The 23,240-nt window shown below is 38.0% G+C and overlaps 1 protein-coding gene across 9 annotated transcripts in view; it reads left to right on the plus strand.

The window, feature by feature from the left end:
• Positions 1 to 23,240, plus strand: part of LOC128886370 (putative polypeptide N-acetylgalactosaminyltransferase 9) — a 407,410-nt gene that overhangs the window by 223,647 nt on the left and 160,523 nt on the right. For 8 of the 9 annotated variants that reach the window (XM_054141206.1, XM_054141196.1, XM_054141246.1 and 5 more), the window contains one exon: positions 11,566 to 11,615. The exons of the other annotated variant lie outside the window; for it this stretch is intronic. The gene's annotated coding sequence lies outside the window, so the exon portion shown is untranslated. The remainder of the gene's footprint in view (positions 1 to 11,565; positions 11,616 to 23,240) is intronic. 9 annotated transcript variants of the gene reach the window in all.

Genomic DNA, 23,240 nt, shown 5'->3' on the forward strand with positions numbered 1-23,240 from the left:
AATGAAATACGTCGCGGGAAGAGAAGCTAGTTGTAGCGACGCCTGTAAAAAGTTGGCTGACGTTAATGGCTCGGTAAAGATTACGGAACGAGGCTTGTGACGAGAAGCAAAGGACAAAGTGCCGTTATTCTCCGTGGCGCGATGCACCGATACCGCGTCTCGTTCGGCTGCTATCCCACGGGGGTCGAAGTTTTCGCTGAATTATGCATGATCCTTCTCCCTTGTCCGTCGTGATAACCGTTGACTGCCAGCGTCGCCTATTTTGCCACGCCTTATTTAATAATAACGACACTTTCGTCGCCCAGCGTCGTCCCCTTATCGGCGTTTCGTCATTTCGCGGGCGGCTGTACATCGGTCGGTTAAACGCGGACTGGCGGATAAGGATCCTGTAAACCAGGGGATACGTCACTTTATACTTGATCCCGCGGAACGACCCTTCAAAAGTCGCGGGGTACTTGCATCTTTTACACGATATCGGTTATATTTAAGGGGTAAAACCATTCCAGAGGCAGAAAAAAAGACCTGAATTTGACAATTTATTTTGGGAGTGTGACAAATGGAATAGAGTTTCTTTTCAGAGCGTTTATTTTACACGTATTGTAGAACGAAAAACAATTTTTTTATTGTCATTTTCATACAAAACGGCGGCGACAGAGCCCGTCGTCTTTCTCGATTTGTATGCAACCATAATTTAATACAATTAATTTTTTACAAGAAAAGCGAATGCAATCCAAATAGAAAACATATCATAGTCGAAAGAATTAAATTTGAATTGTTTTTCTGAAAATGTATAAATTTAGATTTGCATAAACATACGCAGTCTAGTTGTAATGAAATGTTTAATGAAATTTGTAACCGAATCGTCTGATATCTCAGAAAATTGGAAAAGAGATTGTATACAGTTGGTGAATATTATATTTATATTATGTACATACTATAGTTTGTATAAACTATATATTTATTTTTTGACTCATTCATTGACAGCCTATAGCTCTTGAAATTTCACAAATTTCTTCTTCTGTTTTAGACACACTTTCTCAAGACCTAAAATTTCAATGTTTATTTCTACTGTGTAAAAAGTAAAAGAAGCGACTCTTTCTTTTCATACTTCCCGAAAGTTACAAAACATACAGAAAATGAAATTTAAAGTTCACCATCGTTTAATTAAGATTCATTTTATTCAGAAATTTCACGGTTTTTTTATTTGTATCAATCTTAAGATCGTTCTTCCAATTTTTCTAAATTTTGCTATCGATACACCTTGAATACACCTTTACACCTTTAAACGAAATCGTTGGATTCGCTTTAAAATATGCAAAGCCACGTAAAATAATTTAAACTTTTAACCCAATTCCTCTATTTCTACCAATTTAATCAAATGTTTCAATAGAAGCCACACTTTCGAATTCCCATTAGATTCCTAGCGTTATTGATTAGTGTCAATTAGAAACATTAGTGTCATACATATATGCATGACATTGCAGGCAACGTGTTATAGCAATCTGTGGATTCTGGTAAGTGGCGGTGGCTCCCGCGATCAAAGAGAAATTCCGAATAGAATGAACTTTTCTCTTCATGCAAAAACCTGTAATTCAATTCGCCTGCTTACAAATTTCTATTCATCCGTTACCGAGGAAGGCCAAAGCCTCGAAGTTGAAATCATTAATAACGATTAAACTTGTCACGATTACGCGTTTCGCAAGTCACAAAGTGAATGGAAATACTTGAACTTTAAAAGTCATCAAACGCGAGAAGCTGATGATAGCGTGGACGAGGCTGAATCGTTCGAAAATTTATGTTACGCGAAAAATGATGAAAAATAGTTTTCTTCGGAATTATTGTGAAACTAATAAAATATTGTGAAAAATATTCATCTATACATTAGAAGGCCAGATATTAAATGTTTTTTCGTGATTTTTCTTCCGGAGAAAAATTTTCCTAATTTTTTCTTAACTTTGAGAATATTTCAGGTGTATTTTAAAATAGATTTGGTAATTTTTTCAATTAATTTCACAGCGAGATATCAGCTGTGCCTTGTAATAAGTTTTCGCTCGATTTTTATCCGAAATAAATAAATTTTTTTTGTTTACATTATTAACATGTTTTAAAATGTTGCAACATCTAAATATCTCACGTTCTTAAATTAAAAAGAAATTAAGCAAATTAATAAGAATCCTTCAAATTGATCAAGTTAACGGAACTCAGCAGCAGACGAATACTGGTAAACGTGTAAAATGAATTTTCATAATTCCCAGTCCTACAAAGGCCTGCGAATGCATGAACCATTGTTGAACAAAAACCTCGCACACACGATTAGCTACGCACCGACAAGATTTATTTTTCTTAGGACGGGAAATTACACGTTTGATCGCTATCGTCGTACAGTTGCAGCCAATGTTGAAACACACTGAAAGAGTAAACGAGCGAATCTCTTAATCAAACTCGAACGTAAATTGCCCGCTCTTGACGTTTATTTCAGCTTCATTATTAACGCCTGCACGGACTGTTTGAATGTTTGCACGCAAAAAGCCGATTCGTTTGATACCCGTCCAATGTGATTTCCGTTAGGTGCGGCCACTTTAAATCGGAATCCTCTCCGCTGTTTATCGCGGGTGCTGAATTGAAAATCGGTAAATTAACTTTTCGTTGAGACGCTCCTTCGATTTCCAGAGATCATAAAACGGTAACTTCTCGGCTTCGGTTTGGTGGAATAATTAAACTTGCACGGCAGGTTTGATAAATGAAGTACAATTGACGATCTGAATATGGTCATTTACGCGAGAGAAGGAATCGACATTAAATAATTGAGGAAGCAATTGCTACTTGATGTATATTATTTATAAATTTCTGTCTGTGGTACGGAATTAAAAATGCACAGAATTTAAAATGTTTGCTGTTTGGTAAATTAATTCTTTTTATTCATTTATGACTTACTGATTTAATTTATTAACATGCGGACAACATTATTTATTGCATCCGGAGAATGTACTTTATTCGCAGTCTGTCACTGAAGCGCAGGTCACGTAAAAATACATATTAAACATACATACATATTAAACATACATGCATATTAAACATACATACATATTAAAAACACTTATAAACAAACAAACGTATGCAAATAATAAAATTTCACCAGTTTATTCATTTTCATGTCGAAAACAACAAACTTCGATAAATATTACACTCTGTAATTAGTTTTGGCGTGATATCTTGAAAAACAATATCCAAGATGCATCCTAGATTTGTCGATACTACTGCGGCTATTTAGCGCGTAGCGTAGGCTACTGTGGGTGCGCCACCAGCGTACTCGCGCTCTGATTGGTCGAGGTTTTCTGTTAATATCTCGCTAACCAAGCCTCGGACAACATTTTCGTTAAGGAAAAAGTTGTTTCAAATCACCCCACGAACCACCCTTTACAAGGACCACCCTTTTTATATACACTCCCAAATTTTATATACACGCTGATCCCATAAATATAACTCTCCGAGAGTAGCGTCGCGCCAATCACACGCACCCACAATTATTCGAATTCCTTTTCACCAAAAATAAAGCAATATGTTATTCCCATTCTCACCCAGAACGACCTACATTACTATTTCCGAAACGAGTTAACGAACACCCCGCGACGCAGAAAACTGGAAAAATCAATTGCAGGCGCGACGACAATCACACTCCGTGATTTATTATAGGTAACAGCGACAGTTTCAAAATACTAGAATTTTATTATCCCCGTTTCCCCAGCCCTTCGTATTCATACGTTCCGGAAAAAGCAGAATACCCCGCAAGGATGGCTTTGTTTACCGAAAGCATGCATTATATTTTCAGATATGAATGCAAAAGTCCGCGTAGATTGTATGAAAATATTGCGGCGTTTCGTTTTCGATTTTTCGCCCCATCGAGCATCGTCGAACAACACGATTATCCGTACGATTTCACTGAAGATAGTACGGGCAACTTTATCCGCGTCACGATGCGTCTTGCAAAACCTGAAAACGGTCTTTTATCCCCCAAGGCGGGCCACGATATACGCGCGAGTCTACCGGAACACGACACGTTCGGGTTATCGTCGATCTTCCTCTCGCGCTCGAATCTGCGTTTACACGTTTAACCCATTAGGTTAATCCCGCTTGTAAATCCAGACGTGGATTCGTGGAACTGCATTTTTTGGTGAACCGTTGTCGCGTATATGGAGATTCATCTCGTTCGTGCGATTGGAACGTGCTGTGACGCGTGTAAATCATTAGCGATTAGGCTTCTTAGAAAGCAAGTCGGATGAAAGTTTAGAAAATTCATCGAATATCTCGAAGATTAACACTTTCTTCCTTTCTTTTTGTATATTCATATATTTGTCTTGATTTTTGATATGGTTATCGATTGTACTCTGAATTTGGTGCAAATTGCATTATGTTACTTGATTGAAATACGTCTTTTTGGAAGTGACATGCTTTTACATAATTGTTTAGATTTTTCAATTAATTATGCATTGTGATAGGCATTGGTACAGATTGCATTACGTTACTTGATTGAAATGAGTCTTTTTGAAAGTGACATGCTTTTATATTATTGTTTAGATTCTTTAAGAAATTATTCATTGCGATACTAATATTATACAAGTGCCATGATTCGTTCAGATCAGACAAATTTACAAACTTTTTCGACGTACCAATGTCTTAGCTAGTCTCTACATTTATCATATCTGTAATCGACTTTGAATATACTGATACATTTCGCCAAACAATCGCTTTCAAACACCTATTTGCGATACCATTTCTAAATATTTTATCGAGGCTCCACGACATTATTAAATAAAGTTAAAGTTAACAGCGAATACAAGAAACGCCTCCCTTCTTCAAATGCAAAGATAACTCCATTTCTATCCCAGACATCGCTACTGTTTCTCTTCGCAACTTTTCCTGGAACGAACAAGTCACTTGATTTTCCATCGAAGCATCGATGAACTCGCAAATAGTGTTAACGAAATCGCTCGGAAGGAGCACGAAGAGGGATTTTCCACGGTTGGTGAGCCTCCTCCCCTTGAAGGGGTGGATAATTCAAATGTACTTCGATAATCTCTGCCCCTTTCCGGTCTCTGTTTTTCTTTATCCTTTCATCCGGTGGTTTTGCGCCCCGAAAACCTTTGACTGCTCCTCCCAAGCGTCGGAGGTGCGCAGGACTCGCTAAAGTTGAGAAAAATGCGGCCTTTACCGTCGTTGCCGTGGGAAACCGGTTTGACAGGTCGAGGCCACGGCCGTTGGTGTATCCGCGGGTCCTCTTAATCGGTTTGATTTGCAGCGATGAATACTCCGCTACGACAAATAGCTGGGATCACGTTCGAATGCAGCTCCCCAAATCCGCTTTCAAACGTTTCAAATGGTGGAACAGAGAATCGTGGCGTATCAGGTTTAAAAGACTGAGAGGGGTGCGTCTGAAACAGTGCTTCTCAATCTTTATTGTGTTACGTCCTACCTAAGCATTTCTAACATGCTTTATACCTCTCTCCCCTGATATATACATAATTTTGAATATTTAAAAATGGAAATGATCGCTAAAGAAATTTAAACGATAGGTTTTAGAAATAAATCAGTAGGAAATTATCGAGCAAGCACATTTAGTAAATTTTAAGTAAATTTTCAAAGCTTATAATGGAGAACTGAAATTCAAGTACGAAAAAATTTTAATGAAAGATTTTTCTATATTATTTGATATTTTTAGAACAAAAGGACTTCTCAACCAAGTGTTTCTCAACCTTTACTAATATGCTGTATACTACTATAGCGTATAGTATATCATATACTAGATTTTTAATATGCAAAAGATCGCGTCAAATAATGTAAAACATAAATTTCATTTAATAGCAATCACTATATTTACTAATATGCTATATACAGATATAATGTATAGTATATCATATACTGTATACTAATATAGTCGTAGTATGTATGTAGTATATGAATATTTTTGTCGGCGAAGGAGAGGTACATTTTTTGATTACGAAAGCAATAACAAACATCAATATTCATTTAATTACATACACATTAACGTTTCGGTCTTTTTCACGAATAAAAATGATTACATATAAAAGAAAACAAGAAAACTAAGGCCAAGAAGGGAAATAAAAACTCAGCTCGTAATGAATTTTGACAATAAAAATTAATCTTGCAACAGTGCTCTCTTCGAAGACGCCACAAAATCTTTTATATAAAATGAATCGTTCCCCTTGCACTATAATTAAACTTTTTAAACCCAATAATTTAGTAAGACCCAGATTTCTAGCCAAAACTCAACAAGAATAGTACACTTCGGTCATCACTCGATAAAACTAGAGGAAATAATGGCGTGTCAGGTTGAAAGGCACAGCGAGAGCAGGACGAATTTAAAACGGAGATTGGAGACAGAATTGACAAACACCAGGATGGCGATGACGCGGATTCTGACTCATTTTTGACGGTGTATTTTTTCCCCAGCAATTTTCCTCTTCCTTTTCTGTTATTCTTTCTCCTCTTTTCTTTTTTTGTAATGCCAGCAGAAAGCGCGCTTGTTGCATTTTGTTCGCTCTGGCGCCTGCAGTTATCACTGCGGGTTGCGTATCCGCGCGAAATTGCTTTTCGCGACGCACGGTTGAATAAGGAAGTTTTCGACGCTCCAACGCCAGGAAGTTTTCGTTACGCGGTTGCCGAGGGTTTGGGGAACGAGGTAGCGATGAAAGTGTTAGATTCCGAGGGAAAGTTTTTTTTATTGCAACTACGCGATCGTCTAATTAATTTTTTTTTTTTTTGGTTTCGATGCTATCTGCGTGCCTCGATTAAGCGTAAAGTTTGCGATGGGAAAAAGAGGATTGAGTGATAAGGGTGTTGGAAAAGGCATTAAATTGTAGTTGAAATTGTTTCGTGTGTGTATTATAGCTCGGAGACTGGTTAACTAATTACTTTTTGTTTCTGATATTATTAGTGAGGCAAAAGAAGAATTGAGTAGCATGAAGGCGTTGAAAAACGTAGGTAAAGGGTGTTAAATTATTTTATGTTTGTATCAAAGTTTAGGGGAGAGAATATAGTCAATTATGAGTGATTGTTTAGTTACTGCGAGATAGTTGAATAAAATAAAATACCTCGAGGCCTGTTTATCAAAAATGCCTATTTGTAACAAAATATATACCGTTTCATTTAATAAACTAAAAGTCACCTTCATTTTTCTGAAACTGGTACAAATACGAAATATTTATATACCGATATACGAATATATATTATATATTTATAAACTCAGGTTTATGGAAGAATTATATTAATATTCATCGTGTTATATTGAGAAATAAGGTTGTAAGCCTACCGCGTAATATGGAAACCGCGTTATAGGAGAATTTGCTGTACTCAGGATTACGGTACGGTTGAGGTTTATGATGCGGGCGTGACTTCCTGGCTGGTTTCGAGATTAAGAATTTGTGTGCTCTTTCGCTTTGGCATTCTTCTGTTTATCCATTCGCGAATAGGGAAACTCTGAATCCCAATTAGGAATTCGACGGCTGGAACTTTCCTCGCGTTTCTTCTCGCTACCCCGGACGCCGACCATTCCGGGTCAGTTTCTCATAGCGATGCTGCTAACGGTAACGTGATCGATGAATAGTGATAGCACAGTTGATCCGCGAGGTCACCTTCTGAATTCCACGATCAATAATTTGATAATTAATGTATTATTCGGTCTTAGAGTGAAAGCAACGTGCAACTTCGTCCTGTTTCGTGATTGCAACATTGTATGAAAAATTTCCTCATATCAATCATGTTGATTAACTTCTTGAAGAGGATTTAAAATCGAGGTCGAAACGTTGAATATATTTCGATAAATCTGCAATTCGCTTTTGTTTTAAGGGTAAATGTTTGTGTTTAAGGGTAAAGGGTAAATTAGTTGAGCAATAGAGGAATATTATATTTTTTATTTCAATCCTTTGTAAATTAACTCTGACTGCGGAACGATTTCTATAAATCGCCTCATGGATACACCTCATGGATTATTGTAATTTTGAATAGAGTCTTAAATATTCTTCGCTTTAAATCACGTAGAGTTCACTTGGAAATATTGTAATCTTTGTACTTATCCTAAGTTTTTCACCATAAACGTCATTTTATCCGAACGCGTCCGAGTGAGATTAAAATGAACATTTCAGTAACGCTCGGACCAATAAATCCACAAAGTAAAAATACTTAACGTCCTTTATACTCGAAGTGCTTTGTACCATAAATATAACAACGGTACTTCTTTCTCATAAAAAAAAAAAAAAAAAAAAAAAAAAAATGAAGGATATTAAAATTGAAAAAACAAATATCTTTTGTTGAAAAAACAAGTATCTTTTACATTTCAGCGACACGAACAAACACAGCGGAACTCGTACTTTTGAAGTTTCTAGCTCGTGCGTTTAAAAGAAAACAGAATATACAAATAAAAGCTCACCGTATCATATAATGGCGCGGTTTCTTTCGAATGTTTTATTCACGATTCTCGCGCAAGTATCAACGAAAAACCAGACCTTTGTCCAATTACCGCAACAGAACGGAGAGGAAATCTCAAGAAACAATAGTTCTGTGGAAATAGAAAAAGACGAAGTTCCCGGTACGGGACTTGGTGCGCGGTTAACAGCGTTTCGCGACAAAGAAGGGGTTCCGCGAAACAATGCAGAAAACTCGATACCATGGTAAGTGATTCCATGTATCTGTAAGCGATAGCGGAGTTGGTAATACGAGCAAGTGGACGCTAAGTGGCGAACCAAACGTCATGAAAATGGCTGGAGGTATAGTGGTGCTGTTAACCGTAACGGTATCGATGTTTATGGATGGATCGAATGTGGCCTGAAACGGTTATTTAAAAGACGTGAAATTCGTTGCGAGCACGCGAGAATGCAAACCTTAAGCAGCGATGTGGGCACAGAGGTCAAGTGCTTGGGAAATTGCCAGAGGATCGATAGGATTTAGCGTGATGATTCGAGGAGACGGGCTCGCGATCTACAGAAAATGCATTAAATTATCCAGTATGTGGTAATGATAGAGTGATGGGCAGTCAGATAATTGTAGAAATTACGAGCTGGTTCTGACTGACGTGGTAATTGAAGGCTTCTTGTATAACGTTTCAATTGACGATTAAGTCTATCGAGGATCTTTAGTTTTAGAGTAAAGATTGACTCGATCGACTGCAGAGAAAGAAAATACTGTTTATTGTTCAAATTAAAATATGAAGATACGGAGGCCAAAAACTGAGCGTGATAGGCGTTTCTCGGTACGAGACGGTTGAAGTCCTCTTTAAATGCACAAATTTTTTACGATAAGTGCAAGCGGCAAGATTATAAAAAAATACTGAAAAATAGTTAAGCTGGATTTTCACTAAGAAGCTTTCAGTCATCTATGTGGAATGTCATCACTAAAAGCAACAGTAATAGCTCCATATTAATTATATCTAACTTGGTCCTCTTTCTTATTTTGTTGTACACAAAAAGGACGCAAAGGAAGGACCAGATGTCACATCTGGCGAACTGACTCATAATGCACCTGGATTACTTATGTAGTACTCGTACTTTTTTCTAGAATTTCTTCTAAACACACACACACACACACACACACACCTGGGCGTTAGGTAGAATTTCAAAAGGAAATATAAAAGCCTTGCTTTTACACAAATAAGCCAACCAAGATTCAAAGCTGTTCAGAGTTCACCTTTGACTTTATTTAATTTGCTAAGGTGGAGCTCCTTTTTCTCACTTGTTATTCCTTTCGGTCTAACGTTGCCCTTTGTTTGTATATCATTACGGGTAGGTAACAAATATTTAGCCTTCCATCTGAAATAATTTGATCGGGTACGTCGCAGGTAGAGGCAAACAAAAGTTCAAAGACATTCTGAAGTATTTGTACGCCAGTAATAAAGTACGGCACGATGTTGTCTGTTATTTTCATATAAGAGTTTGCAGATCATTTCTTATAAAGAAATAATATGTAATATAATATAATAAAGAAATTGGCTGATTCGGAGAAATATTTTAATCATTTGATTTTTAGTCATTTGATTAAACGAATCACTGATAATATTATTATTTATTTTATAATTTTAACAATTTGCGATATTTACTATTGGAATAAATTTGGCACTTTGCATTGATTCCAAAATCGTCGAAATGGAAAATAACATTTATTAAATTGTATTTATTTTTATATAAAAATAATCTTCTTCACACTCACTGTTTGAAGATAACCTAGACGCCCACAAAACAGTTTGTATTTCTTCTGTGTGAATGCGTAGTACATGTGTAGCCGCGCGAACAGCTGATCGGTTTAAACATCGCGCGCCGGAAGTCACACCTATAAATTTCAACCGTTTATAACTCGATAACGAAGAGTTCGCGAGAGATCGCAAAATGTTAAGGGACTTTTCGATTCGTACTAGTATGATGACTTGATCCTGAAAAAAGGTTCCACATATTTGTTAAAACCCTGTATAAATATTATATATATATATATATATATATATATATATGTATCTATATATATATATATATACTAAAAAGAAAAAAAAAATACATTAGTAATAAAGAAAACAGAATTTTAGTCATTTAATTTTGTTACTTTCACCAACACATCACATTTTATTTGCATTTGTACGTATTAAACATTTTCCGCATGAAACTGTTTATACTCGCCAGACGAGGTACGCGATTAATATTAAAATTTCGTCGATTTACAATTAATTCTCAAAAATATTGTAGTGCTACTTTAAAATTACGATGTTTTTCTACAGAATTTAATAAAAAAGAAAACATACAGTGTGTGTCTGTCTAACGTATCAGATGGTCGCCGGAGATTACACGCTTGCAAATGTAACATTGCGCGGTATTACAACGTGTTCCGTATGCAGGTTGCACAGCCGGATATCCTATCTGTAGTTTACGAGCACTTAAATCTTAAGAATGAAATAGCACGTGAAATTTTATGCCGCTGTCGTGCAACGAGTGTAGATAGGAATATTTTATTTTCCAATCCAAGTAGCTTTGCGTCGCGACACTTAACCGACACCTGTTACAGATACACGTTTCTATACTTTGATTTATCACGATAAATATGTTTTAGAAAAATGTATTCATGTTTCGAACGTACCGTTGCAAATTCATATTTCATGGATATTTGTTCACATTCGTTCTACTCTTTGACAGAATTTTCTAGTGAATCATTTTTGCGTTTAGTAGATAAGTGATTTGATAGCCTCGGTTGATAGCTTTGGAATATGTTCGAACCGAATGTTTTCTATCTGTATTTTTTTTATTGAATGAAGAGTAAGTGAACTAGTTAGATAATATCGCAGAATAAAGTATAAAGTGCATAATAAAAACGTTAATAAAATTAATAAAGTACATATATACAAGTTATCCATGCATGTTGATATATAACTGCAGTTCATTATCTGCGAAGGTTAATTTAACAAACAAAAATGGAGGTCAAACGATACTTCATTTCAATTTTTCTGTTTATTATTACAAAATCTCATTGATACAAACATCAATCAACATTAGCACAAATGTTTGTTTTTTGTTTCAGAATAAATTGCTCCCATCAGCCTTCGTGTAGGATTGAAACAGCATTATTAGGTAAGCGTTAAAGGTTCTATTTAGATGAAATCTTTCATTTTCTTGTTGAAATCCAGAAGATCGTCTTATACTTTTAAAATTGCGGTTCACGTTCATTCACATTCTGTATTTCACAGTTTTTTTTATCGACACTTACGTCTGAATAACGAGTTAGCGCGAATAGAACCTGCGTGGCAACGTGAGCCTATCCCTACTCTTGCCGCGACTCGGTCACGAGCAATTTTGTCGGCGCGCGACCATCAATTAGGACATAATAGGTAATAGCATTCATCAAAGTAGGCCAAATCTGGCGAAAAATAAGTAGCACGTGAGCCTGTTTCCGTGAGTGAGATTGTTTTTATATAAACCGTGCATGAAAATGGGACTTAGGGTGATGAACGAAGTTAGAATGGAGCGAGGAAAGAATATGGCGTTGTGTGTGTACTCGCGATCTAATTTCATATTTCATTTTTTATGTTAAATACATTATCATTTGCTAATTAAATGTGTGTCAATCCATCCTATCCCTCAGTTTCGTGGTTCATCAGTTGGACTCGATGCGAACAAAACGTGCCCCCGTCTAAAATCCTCGCAATCGCCTTACTTCGCGCGAGCATAGATTGTCACCAGCAAATTGTTTGTTAATTCCCGCAACCTAGTTAGCGTTTAGCGTTACGCCGCGGCGTATGATAAAACCGGCAATTACGTAGCCTGGGGTGCATAGTTGGCCTGAATGGGGGCCCAGCCGCGATAACAAAACTCGTCTGGACGAGGGATATTAATGCTCGCGCGAAGACGGCTTTAATAAGTCCGCGACGTAATGAAAACCATTCATATAAAAGTTTCCTCCGCGAGGTGACGCTTTAATTGAACGCGGCCGCGAAGAGGTCTCAACGGTAGCCACCAACCCCCTGCTTCTTTCTTATGCCGAGCTGTAACAAGATGTCAGAGATTACCCCGGCTCGCTTTCCCTCTTTCCTCGACGCCGCGTCTCTGTGCCCCCCCACCCACCGCGTTTCTCCACTCTTTTCTCGTCGCGAATCCGCCCATTACTTTTATGCCCCCACCCCCACCCTCTCGTGACTTTCATTAAAAATTTTCTGTTGGTCGAGCCGATGGAGCCGCTTCCTGAGAACGTTTCAATTGATATCGAGCCTACCATTCAATCGGGAACAAAGGGGAGAGAATCGTGGTCGGGAGCTTCATCGGCGAAATCGGGCCGACGGTTTTTCTTCCCTCTGCCGGCGCGGGACAGGGGGGGGGGGAGGCGAGGGGCCGCCGAGGTATTAAAGGATCCAGGCTTTCAGATTGAAGGTGTAAATGCGGGTTTGATGGGAAATTTCTGATGGCCAGCCACCGACAATGAGAGCCGTACTCGGCCAAAGTACGCCTTCGAGTTGAAGAGAAATAGTCTGGCTCTTGGTGCTCTGCGAGTCGCGTTTGTTGGATGCATATTGAACTCTTTCAACGCGTGGCTGTGGACGCTCTCGACGGGCGTCTGAGCCGTCGATTTTGGGTGTGTGGTGAAGCTCTTTTCTTTTCGGGATTCGGCGTGAAATTGAGGATATTCTCGTGCTCCCGGGAGAAGAGTGAATCGGTGACTTTGTATCGGTTTATGGGAAAAGTTTACGGGCCTCGCGCACAAGCAAGAGTTGGAGATATCGAAAATCAAGCGACAGCTGTTAATATTTAGCATGGTTATTTATTGCATTAATATCAATACTGCAAGTTTACTACAATTTTTTGTCATTTGTTCACTGACTTACTCGTTGACTTCGTTCTCCTTCGTTGGTTTGTGACGCGCTAAGAGCCAATTGTAACGGGCATTTTTTTCTTACCACGGTAAAGTCTCCTTGAATGCACAAATTTCTCTATGATAAATGCACAGAAAGCATTCCCACCACTGGCTGGTATACCCCTTGAGGGATCCAGGAGTTCGATCGCCGAGTAGTGTGACACGATCCGAGATCAGATATCTCGGTGAGACAATGCTAATACAACGACAAAACTCACCGAGACAAACTTGGTGTTTTCGGTCCGTCCCACGCTGTGGTATTTCAGCGATATAGCAGGACAAGCGGTTCCTTGATGTTGTCCCTGCTAATCTAAATCTAATTTCACTTTACACTTTACACCTTTTATATCTAAAGATCTTATTCCAAGTTCGCAGCCTTTGGCTGTTTCGGGTTCACTTCAGGTTTTCTTCGGAAGTAAATTAAATACATAATTCGTACGTTTAATCGACGATATGAAAACATAAAGTAAAGAATAGAATGATACAGTATGAAAATTAGAAAATTTAAAAGGATAAAGTACTTTCTTAGATTCACTTTTAGTCAAAGGAATCTGCAAAGGAATTTTACGATAAGACTTTGATTTTTTCCTGCACATAGTATGAATAAGAAAAACCGAACACGTAAATGAGATAAGAAAAATGGAGCAGCAATGCAACGTCACTGATATAAAAACGAAGACGTTCCGAAACGCGGAAATACCTGTTGAGAACCTTCTCCTTTCAAGTTCATGAAGACTTGGCAAGCGTTGAAAGACTTCCGTGCCATCGGAAGGGAAGTTTCGAATCAAGATGCAACGACGATGTTCGCAAAGTTCAGAACCATGGAACTATCGCAAACGAGCTAAGACCTCGATTACCCAGACTCGATTCTAGATTCGATTTGATCTTCAATAGTTTCACGAACGATTCCTGCATTCCTTGAACTCTGATTATTCTACTGTACATTCCTATGTCTTTCGCTAGACTTTCGTTGGTTAAGCCACTTGTATCGCTTTCTGTATGCAAAACTTTCAAATAGAAGAAAAGCAAGGTATCGCTATTTCGATGAAATTGTTTAGAATATTAGGAGTGTGAAAAATGGAAAAAAATTTAGAGGTATTACTTTTGAATGCTGAAGTAGACGAAGTTGCTAGGTGAAATAGTTTATATTGAAATTGTTGAACACTCTTTACCGTTTAAAGGAAAATAATGGAACCCAGGCGCTAGAATAAAGAACGATTCTAAAATATATTTAATGAAAATTTGGTTACAAGATGATGATGACAAATTAAAACGGATTGAGCGCACTTATAAATACGTACTACGAAATTTTTGTTGGAAATTAGTTGTAGTATCGATTTCCGGAGCTTGTCCAGACTTAAATGTGAACACCCTGTATACAGGGTGTCCCAAAAGTCGGGGAGGAGCCGGAAATGGGGGGTAGCTGAGACGATTCTGAACAACAATTTCCTTTGCAAAAATGTCGGATGGGGCTTCGTTAAGGAGATATTAAGCAAAAACCCCGACCAATCAGAGCGCGCGTTGATAGCCGCGCCTGTACGCGACAAGTGACCTCGACGTACATCGAAGGACATTGACGCTGCCGCCTAGCGCGTAGCCTACGCTACCGCGGCCGCTCGAACGGTCTACGCGCGCTCTGATTGGTCGGGGTTTTCTCTTAATATCTCCTTAACGAAGCCCCATCCGACATTTTTGCAAAGGAAACTGTTGTTCAGAATCGTCTCAGCTACCACCCATTTCCGGCTCCTCACTTTTGGGACACCCTGTATATATTTTAAACACTTACTTTAATTATTTTACAAATTTTAGTGTCCTTTATAACTGTTTAAAAAACTTTTTATGAACATATACCATTACGTTCAACTTTTCGTTTCTAATTTATAATTTTTAGTTTTTAGTTTAGTTCCTAAACCGAAGTCTTGACGAGCATACTCAAACCCTAGAATCACACGAAATACGACAGTTTATCTCGGTATCCACCGATTCCGTTGGCTGGAATACTGGATAAACGTATTTACGTCCGTCCAACGATGTGATGTTCGTCTGAACCTGTTGCGAAACGTTGACAAGCATACTCAAACCCTAGAATCACGCGAAATACGACAGTTTATCTCAGTATCCATCGACTTCGTTCCAAAGGGTTTTCCAAAGGGTTCTTCAGGATTTTGTTTTTTCTCTTATTTTTGTTGCTGCTACTGTTATGCAGCAATTCCGAATCACTATTCCGAGTGACTCATGTCGCATACAGAAGCAATGTCACGAAGGTTAATACTATTCTATTTTTCCCATTGCTATTCGGAAGTCTGAAATATTTAAAAGCATGGGGGTGGTAAAGTTGTGCTTCGCAGTGTAGGTGTTAGCATTCACGACCATGGTGAGCAGCGAGTCAGAATTCCAACGGGCGACTTACGACAGCGGGTGTCCGTTTGAATTTACTTATCGCGTCGGAGGACACAGCAACGCTCGCTGTGTTTAATCTCATCGCGGTCAGACTCGCCGCGAGAAAAAGGAAGGTAAAACGGCGTACCTTTCCGCAAATATGTCTACCCTTTGTACGCGGCGATCCTTTTACTTCCCTCTCTCCGTGTTTGTTGTCTTCTTTTTCCAGTAAACCTCCCATTTCTTTATCAGCATTTTCCCCAATTCCTCTAGCTAGCCTTTTTCCATAACCGTGTTTGCTACCTTCCTTCTCCTTTTTTCTTCCCCACCTCCCCTCTTTCGTGTCCCACTTTTCTTTGATCATTTTTACCATCCGTTTCGTTGGATTTCCTTTGTTCGTCGAGTTTCACGCGCCAACGCGTGTCCTTCCTTCTTGTATTAATTAATCCTTGGCATTCTTTCGTCACCTTTTTCCCGTGTAAAATTCCTTCGTTCTCGCATTCCTCCCATTTTGTGGTCATTAATTAATTTTCCTCATTTCTTCATTTTTCGTCCAACTTTCACTGGTTTTGTCATGGTTGAGCAGCTTTCCACGGTTTCCTTTTTTTTTTTTTTTTTTGGAAAAGCGATTCACCGCAGCCACTGCGTTGGATCGTTAATTTTTCATCGACCGCCACACCGCAGGCGCACGGTAATTTTTAGTGCCTCGCGCGAAACAAACGAGATTTACCGATTTTTTCGCCGAGCACTCAATTTGCTGCCGTTTAATGAGCTTGATATAATTACGTACTTTCGAAACGGTTTAGGCGTCGAACTTCGGTGCTTTAATTCTATCGCGGTGCCATCCGAAGCAGCTGCGCCGTGTGCTCGTCGTGCAGGGGTGGGCGAAATTCTTATCTGGATCAACTACTTTTTGTTCGTAGGTGGTTGAATAGAAATTAAAATGTCTGACTCATTAAAATGGTGACTATTTTTCCAGAATTAAGTATCTTATTGTGTATAATTTTTATATTGTATTGTACATAAGGACTCTATACAAAAATTTGAAAACGGATATTTAACTAGTCGTGGTAGGTTTTAATTTCATATAATTTAATTTCATATAATTTTAATTTCATATAAATTTTTCAATGGGTAGAACAGAACTGCTGTTTATGCGATTGCAGTTGTTCTTCGAAAGGGTTGAGAAGCACTGTTGTATGATACAAGTATATCTAATGCCGTAATGGTTTTAAGAGCTCCCAGGGTCGAGTGTGCAAATTTCCACTGTCGTTCCATTGGCAGCTGTTATTTCGATTTACATAAGGGTGTTCAGTGACTCAGTAATCGTCTGTACTTTCACGCTTTCGGTGCGCTCGTGTATGCACTTCGGTAGTCCCCAATCAGTCGTGTGTTTCACTGTTGTTTCGCGTGATATGTACACGATACGCCCACTATAACGTGTTAGTATTTGCCGACAACGCGTGTTATTTCCTGTGGGACATTTGGTCAGTTATTCATCTCTCTGGTTGTTGTGTTCGGAATTAATAAAGCGTCGGTTTGATCGCTTTCTGTGTTATGTTTGTATTTTTTATTAAATCGATTGTTCAAAAATGAAGGAATTATGAATAGTTTAGAATAGTAACTAATTTTGCGATTACTGAAATATTTAAGTGTTTGTTTCTGCATTTGAAGAAGGCCGTTATTATACATTATTAAAATATAATTCTTGATAGACCACGATCGATACAGTTATTAGGTCTGTCTGAATGAAAATTTTGATATCGTTCCCATACGTAAAGAATTTAATAGAAAAGTGGCATTCGTTTCTGTTGTTTCAAAGATATAAACATTCAAATAAATCGATTTTTATATAAAAAGTAACCGGAAGACAGTAATCATTACTTTTAACAGTTACTGTCCATGTAACTGCAATTACTTGAAAGTAATTAAAAAAGCAGTTATAATTACTTTTTAATTACTCCATGCGTAGTTATAAATAATAATTAAAAAGTAATTGAATTACTAAGTAATTAAGAATAAGGTATTGGATAATTACTAAAAAGAAAGTAATCAAGAATTATTTAAATAACTATTTTCTAATTCAAAAGTGATTATTCCAAATCGTAATGAATACAAAAGTAATCATTACTTTACAGCTCTGGTTGAATCATCCAAAAAATATCTTCCTCATTTATATGCTACCGTGCATCACGTTTTATAAAATGTACACACGGGAATAGTTGGTAGTAATTATTCTTTGGTTACTACGACCGCTCGTATTTCAATAATAAAAAGGTTTAGTGGAAACAGGTGCGAGTTTGTCGCGCGGTTGCAACTCTCCCAGCGCGCTGGAAAGTCCGTCGCAAACAAAGGAATTCCTGCGAAAAATAGCGAAAATGATGAGGGACACTCGGGGCTAGGCGAGATTAAATGTATAATCCACACATGTGCCCTTTTTCTTCATTATGGCGAAGGGTTAATTAAATTTTTCTACGCGTTTCATTAAAACCGTCAAATAATCCTTGCATGCCTCAGCTTCGTGATGTGGCATTTCGCGTAAATATGTGATGGAATATGTTTGTGGACGTTGGAAGAAGTCTTCGATTCTGTAAAGTCTCCCTATCATTTTATTAGAATAAGATTATTTCTTACAAAAATTTATTCATATATACTGCCTTTTGTAATTTATAGACGAAAGTTATATTTCCTATCTGTGATAGCATGTTTGCACAAACTAGATTATCTTATAAGACAGAGGTACCCAACATTTTTAGACCCATGGTTTCCTTAGTATACAGATTATTTTCAGCGGATTCTTTAATACCAATCAATATGAGACTAATCTGAAATATGTTAGGCTTCGATCTACGATCCAGGCTTCTGGATCTCGTCTCCAAGAAAAGAATTTTCTCACTTTAGCATTAATACTTGAGGCGAATAAATCCACTTCTGGTAACCCCCAACGATTCACGATATCGTTAAAAACAAAATCCGCAAGTTCCCACTCCATATCAATATTCGTTTTCCGTGATTCTCTGTCTGCCTCTATATTCACTTTTGTCGCTATATACTCCGCATCCAACCAAATGTTTCTTATTTCACACCACTGCCAGATATTTCTGGCTAACCGATTTAATTCCGGGTACTGAATACCGCCCAATCGGCGAATGTACGCTAAAGCTGTGAGACGAAAGTGAAACTACGTAAAGAAGGAAAATCTTATCAAGAAATCTTTTTATTTCTACTAAATTTCGTTGCATCCATGATTCTTCTAATTTGTGCGCCGCTGCATAACTATGGGAAGCTACTTAAAATTAAAGGAAATTGCGGATATTACGTAGTCTTTCCTAGCTGCTTACCAATCATTATTATAATAGTCACTTTCAAAGTGTCTTATCGAAACAGTGCATCGATTCTTCGTAAATGGTGCACAGCGGAAAGACCATGATCCTTCTCACATAAAACATCATTACCGTGCTCAGGAAAATTCTCGAACCCATTCAGAAGCGATTATATTGACAGCCGCACTATTCGTTCCCAGCTGGCCACGTTTCTCGGTCCGATTTCCAACTGTGGAGAGGAGAACGTTGCCAATAGCTGTTCTCACGGTTGATAATTTGACACCTATCGATTTTGTACGATTTTATCAAAATCTCGAAACGATCGGACCAATTAACCCTCGTCAGAGTGAAGTGTTCAATAAATAGTCAGAGATTAGGGCATTCGTCTGTTGCAAATGCGTTATTCAACTAGCGTTAGCAGTGGATTAGGCAACAGTAAAAAGTAGTGCGAAGCATTGCTAGTGAATGAAAGGAAATTAAATTTTGTTTGTTTTGGCACAACTCTACTAGCATTAGCAGTAGATTAGGTAATAATAAAAAGTATTGCAAAGCATTGCTAGTGATGAAAAGAAATTAAATTTTGTTTGTTTTGGCAATTTTAATCTCCTTTCTATCAAATTCTATCTAATTGATTTCTTAAGACTTATTGAACACGTCCCTGAGTTTAAATATTAATTTGTAACTCTAAACAATGAATTTCTTAAAATATTACATAAAATATTTCTTAAGAAATTCATTTGTACGAAAAGCTGTCACACGTAGGTATAAACTCTTGAATATTAGATTTCAAATGTTTAAAGCTTTTACGTCAAGAAATATTTATATGTCTATATCCGTATTTATATAGGTTTACTATTCCATGTTAACGGAGCAAACTTCAGTTAACATTTTTTTTCTTATTTCCATTAGAAGTATACACTCTCCCAGTTTGTCCATTAAAAGCTGGGACACCCTGTGTATTTTTCCTACTGTAAAATATTTCGTTCTATAATTTAAATTTAAATTTAAATTTCAATTTAAATTTGTACTCAAGATTGAAATACCAAAAGTGGGTTTCATCGAATCATGGAAGATTAATTAATCATTTCTTCGCTATCTTAGCGTGTTCCACCACGTTCCCAAAAAGTATTACGAATTTTCAAATGGAACGAAACAACGAAGTCGACTTCGCCGGTACAGCATTGTTGCCAACAATTTGTTTGTTACTCGGTATTGCTGGCGACAGTGCAGATATTGCGGTTATGCTTATATTCACTGGTAACTTCGTCGTGGGAGTCACGATTCATCCAACAACTGTTCGTCCTCGTAGCTCGTTAAAACTTTGCGATACACTCTCCTGGTTGTTTAGTTGTTTTGTCGTTTTTACTGTTATCGACGTTGTTACCTGGGTTAGTTGCTGCAAAAAGACCAACATGTTGCGTCCATAATTGGCATTTCATTTTCCTTGACGAATGAAGCTTGCTCGTAATTAGAACTAGTTTCGCTTAGGGTTTTCTATTCATGAAACCATTGTGCGAATAAACTAGAAGTAGGGATTCAATTATAGGTCGAACTTGACCACTAGTCAACTCCACAGGACGACTCGTTAAAGACTGATCGTCCTTCAAATTTCCTTACGCACCACCTCTTCCTTGCGCCCTTAGCGCGTCTCCCCGGGAAGGGGGTGTGCTGAGGTGGGGGAGTACCACCGTTGGAAATTTGGCAGTGCAGCGGGATTTCCTCCGGGCCACAGGCCTCGCATCGTCACCGCATCATCACCGCATCGTGAACTTTAAAGTACATAAATAATTCAATCTTTATTCGAAAACAATCTAAAAGATATGAATCTACGAAATATTCCTCGTTTGCATCGAACACCTTTTGCCATCTTTTGGATAAAGAATTTCTTTATAATAGAAGTTCATCAATTTTCTATTTAGTTATTTACTTGAAATTAAACTTTCTTTTTATTCACAAAAACTTGAATAATTTCCCAATGGGATGAGTTATTTCAAATTTCTCCAGAAAAGCTTTTATATCCTCCGTAATTGTAGCTTTCCCAATCCTGTACATTTTTGTTGATGTTACAATACTTTTGAATCTATAAATCACATTCTGTTGGATGGTACTACGTATTTCACGTCAAATTGTGACAAATTAAACCTAATTTTAATCCTTATAAAAGAACATTTCGATAGAATAAAAATTCTACAGGAACACTCTATGCATAAATAGTAGAACGTTCGATTAGTAGAATGTTCTGGTGGTGGAACAATAAAGGGAACGGAGATTCTACTGCAGTTTACTCTGTCGTGTCGAGAACCCTCTAAGTCATTTTACAGCAAACATTAGAATGGTGGGATACGACTTCCTTAAATGCTCCAGTGCAATATCAATTGTCGTCCGCGAGAGGGACAGTCTACCACTATTTCCCGTAATCAAATAACGGAGTGAGAAAATAAACGAACCCCAAGACGACGACGACTTAGACGTTCTCCGAACCCTTCCAAGTTTATTCGACTCTTCGAAACGAAGTAACAACTTTCTCGCGCTTGAAGTACGGTCGTCGCATCTCGATCAGGAAATCTCGACGCAGGGAGTTGCTTTATCAAAGCACCGGTTGTTGAGCGTCGTTTTAGTTAGGGTGTTGTAAATCCAACGGTACGTGGCGTATCTTGTGATGACTCGAACTGACGTGCAAATCATATTTGATATAGATATTTTTTTATAGATTTGATAACAAATATTAATTGTAATTACGTGGGTTTAGTTCAGTTCTCAGGACAGTACAAGGTTTTTAATTATTAACAGTATTAGTAATAAAATCTCTGAAAACTTGAGTATAAAAATTGAAATTAAATTGGAATTTATTATCCTTTGGAAATGTTATAATATAATATTATTAAAATATTGTGATGTCTATACACCGCGGGGATTTCTTGATTCCCGTTTTCGGAGTACCGCCTTATATACTAATTTCGGCCGCTTTGCCGAACTTGTTTATGTTTGTCGGTGAAGACGACGCATTCGCTGTGTTATTATTTCGACTTGTCGAACAGCTGTGTTTACTTCGCGCGCGGTATGTTTTTGTCGCTGGCGCCTGGCGGTTACGCTGCGTGAGAACGCGATTCTCACGGTCGGCGATACGGTACATGTTCCGAGAATTCGTGACGCGTTCACGCGAGGCGTCGCACTATTATTTTGTTGTTTCTTGCATACTCAAATTTCCTATGAATGCATACAAATACGCAGTCTACTAATACACTAGCCGTCAAAAAAAAAAACCGGGACACTATTTTCAAACGTCATAACTCCGAGAGTTTTCAACCGATCTTCGGGAAACTTCGTGAGGTTTAATTTTGAAGTGTCCTCCGGGTGTGTGTGCAAAGTTGATTTGACGAGGGTTGATGAGAAAGGGTTAATTTACCCCCCCTCTCACCCCTCCCCTAAAGAAATAATGCAGAAAACGGGCACTTCAGAAGGGTCCAGGGGCGACGGAAGGGGGTAAAAAAAATCAAAAAAAGAAATTCAAAATGGCAGATTTAAAATGGCCGACACGAATATCAGAAATCGATTGAATTGCGTAAAAAAATCGGTACATTATGGTTTCTCTGATCACTGATTATGAATCTGACATCGGAGTTTCGAAATTCAAAATGACGGATTCAATACGGCCTACTAGAAAATGTATTTTCGAATTCATTTGTATATTCATCTTACCTTAGTAAAGCGGTGTGAACAAAATCCGTTTTATATTTGAACGACCCTCTAACTAATCTAGTACAAGTACGCGATAAAGAATGAATGACTTTTAAACACTGTCCTTCGTCCCATAGATCGTAATTGTTCTCCACTTGATCAAATATTCGAACGGTTCCAGGCCTACCGCGGTTGGATTTTGAAGTTCTCGTCCGAACGCCGGAGACTTCAAAAATCGGCCACGCACACGGGGATCGCGAGGAAATGGAAAAGTTTCGTTAACTACACCCTCTTCGGTAGGGTTGGTATCTCGTGTTTATTCGAAAAGTTTTCAAACTTTATGCAAATCCGCCGCGGCGACGACGGCTGCTGCGCTTCGTTACCAGGAATCGTCGAATATTTCCGACTCTCTCTCTCTCTCTCTCTCTCTCTCTCTCTCTCTCTCTCTCTCTCTCTCTCTCTCTCTCTCTC

The sequence above is a fragment of the Hylaeus anthracinus genome, unplaced genomic scaffold, assembly GCF_026225885.1.
Source record: "Hylaeus anthracinus isolate JK02 unplaced genomic scaffold, UHH_iyHylAnth1.0_haploid 0, whole genome shotgun sequence".
Lineage (NCBI taxonomy): Eukaryota > Metazoa > Arthropoda > Insecta > Hymenoptera > Colletidae > Hylaeus > Hylaeus anthracinus.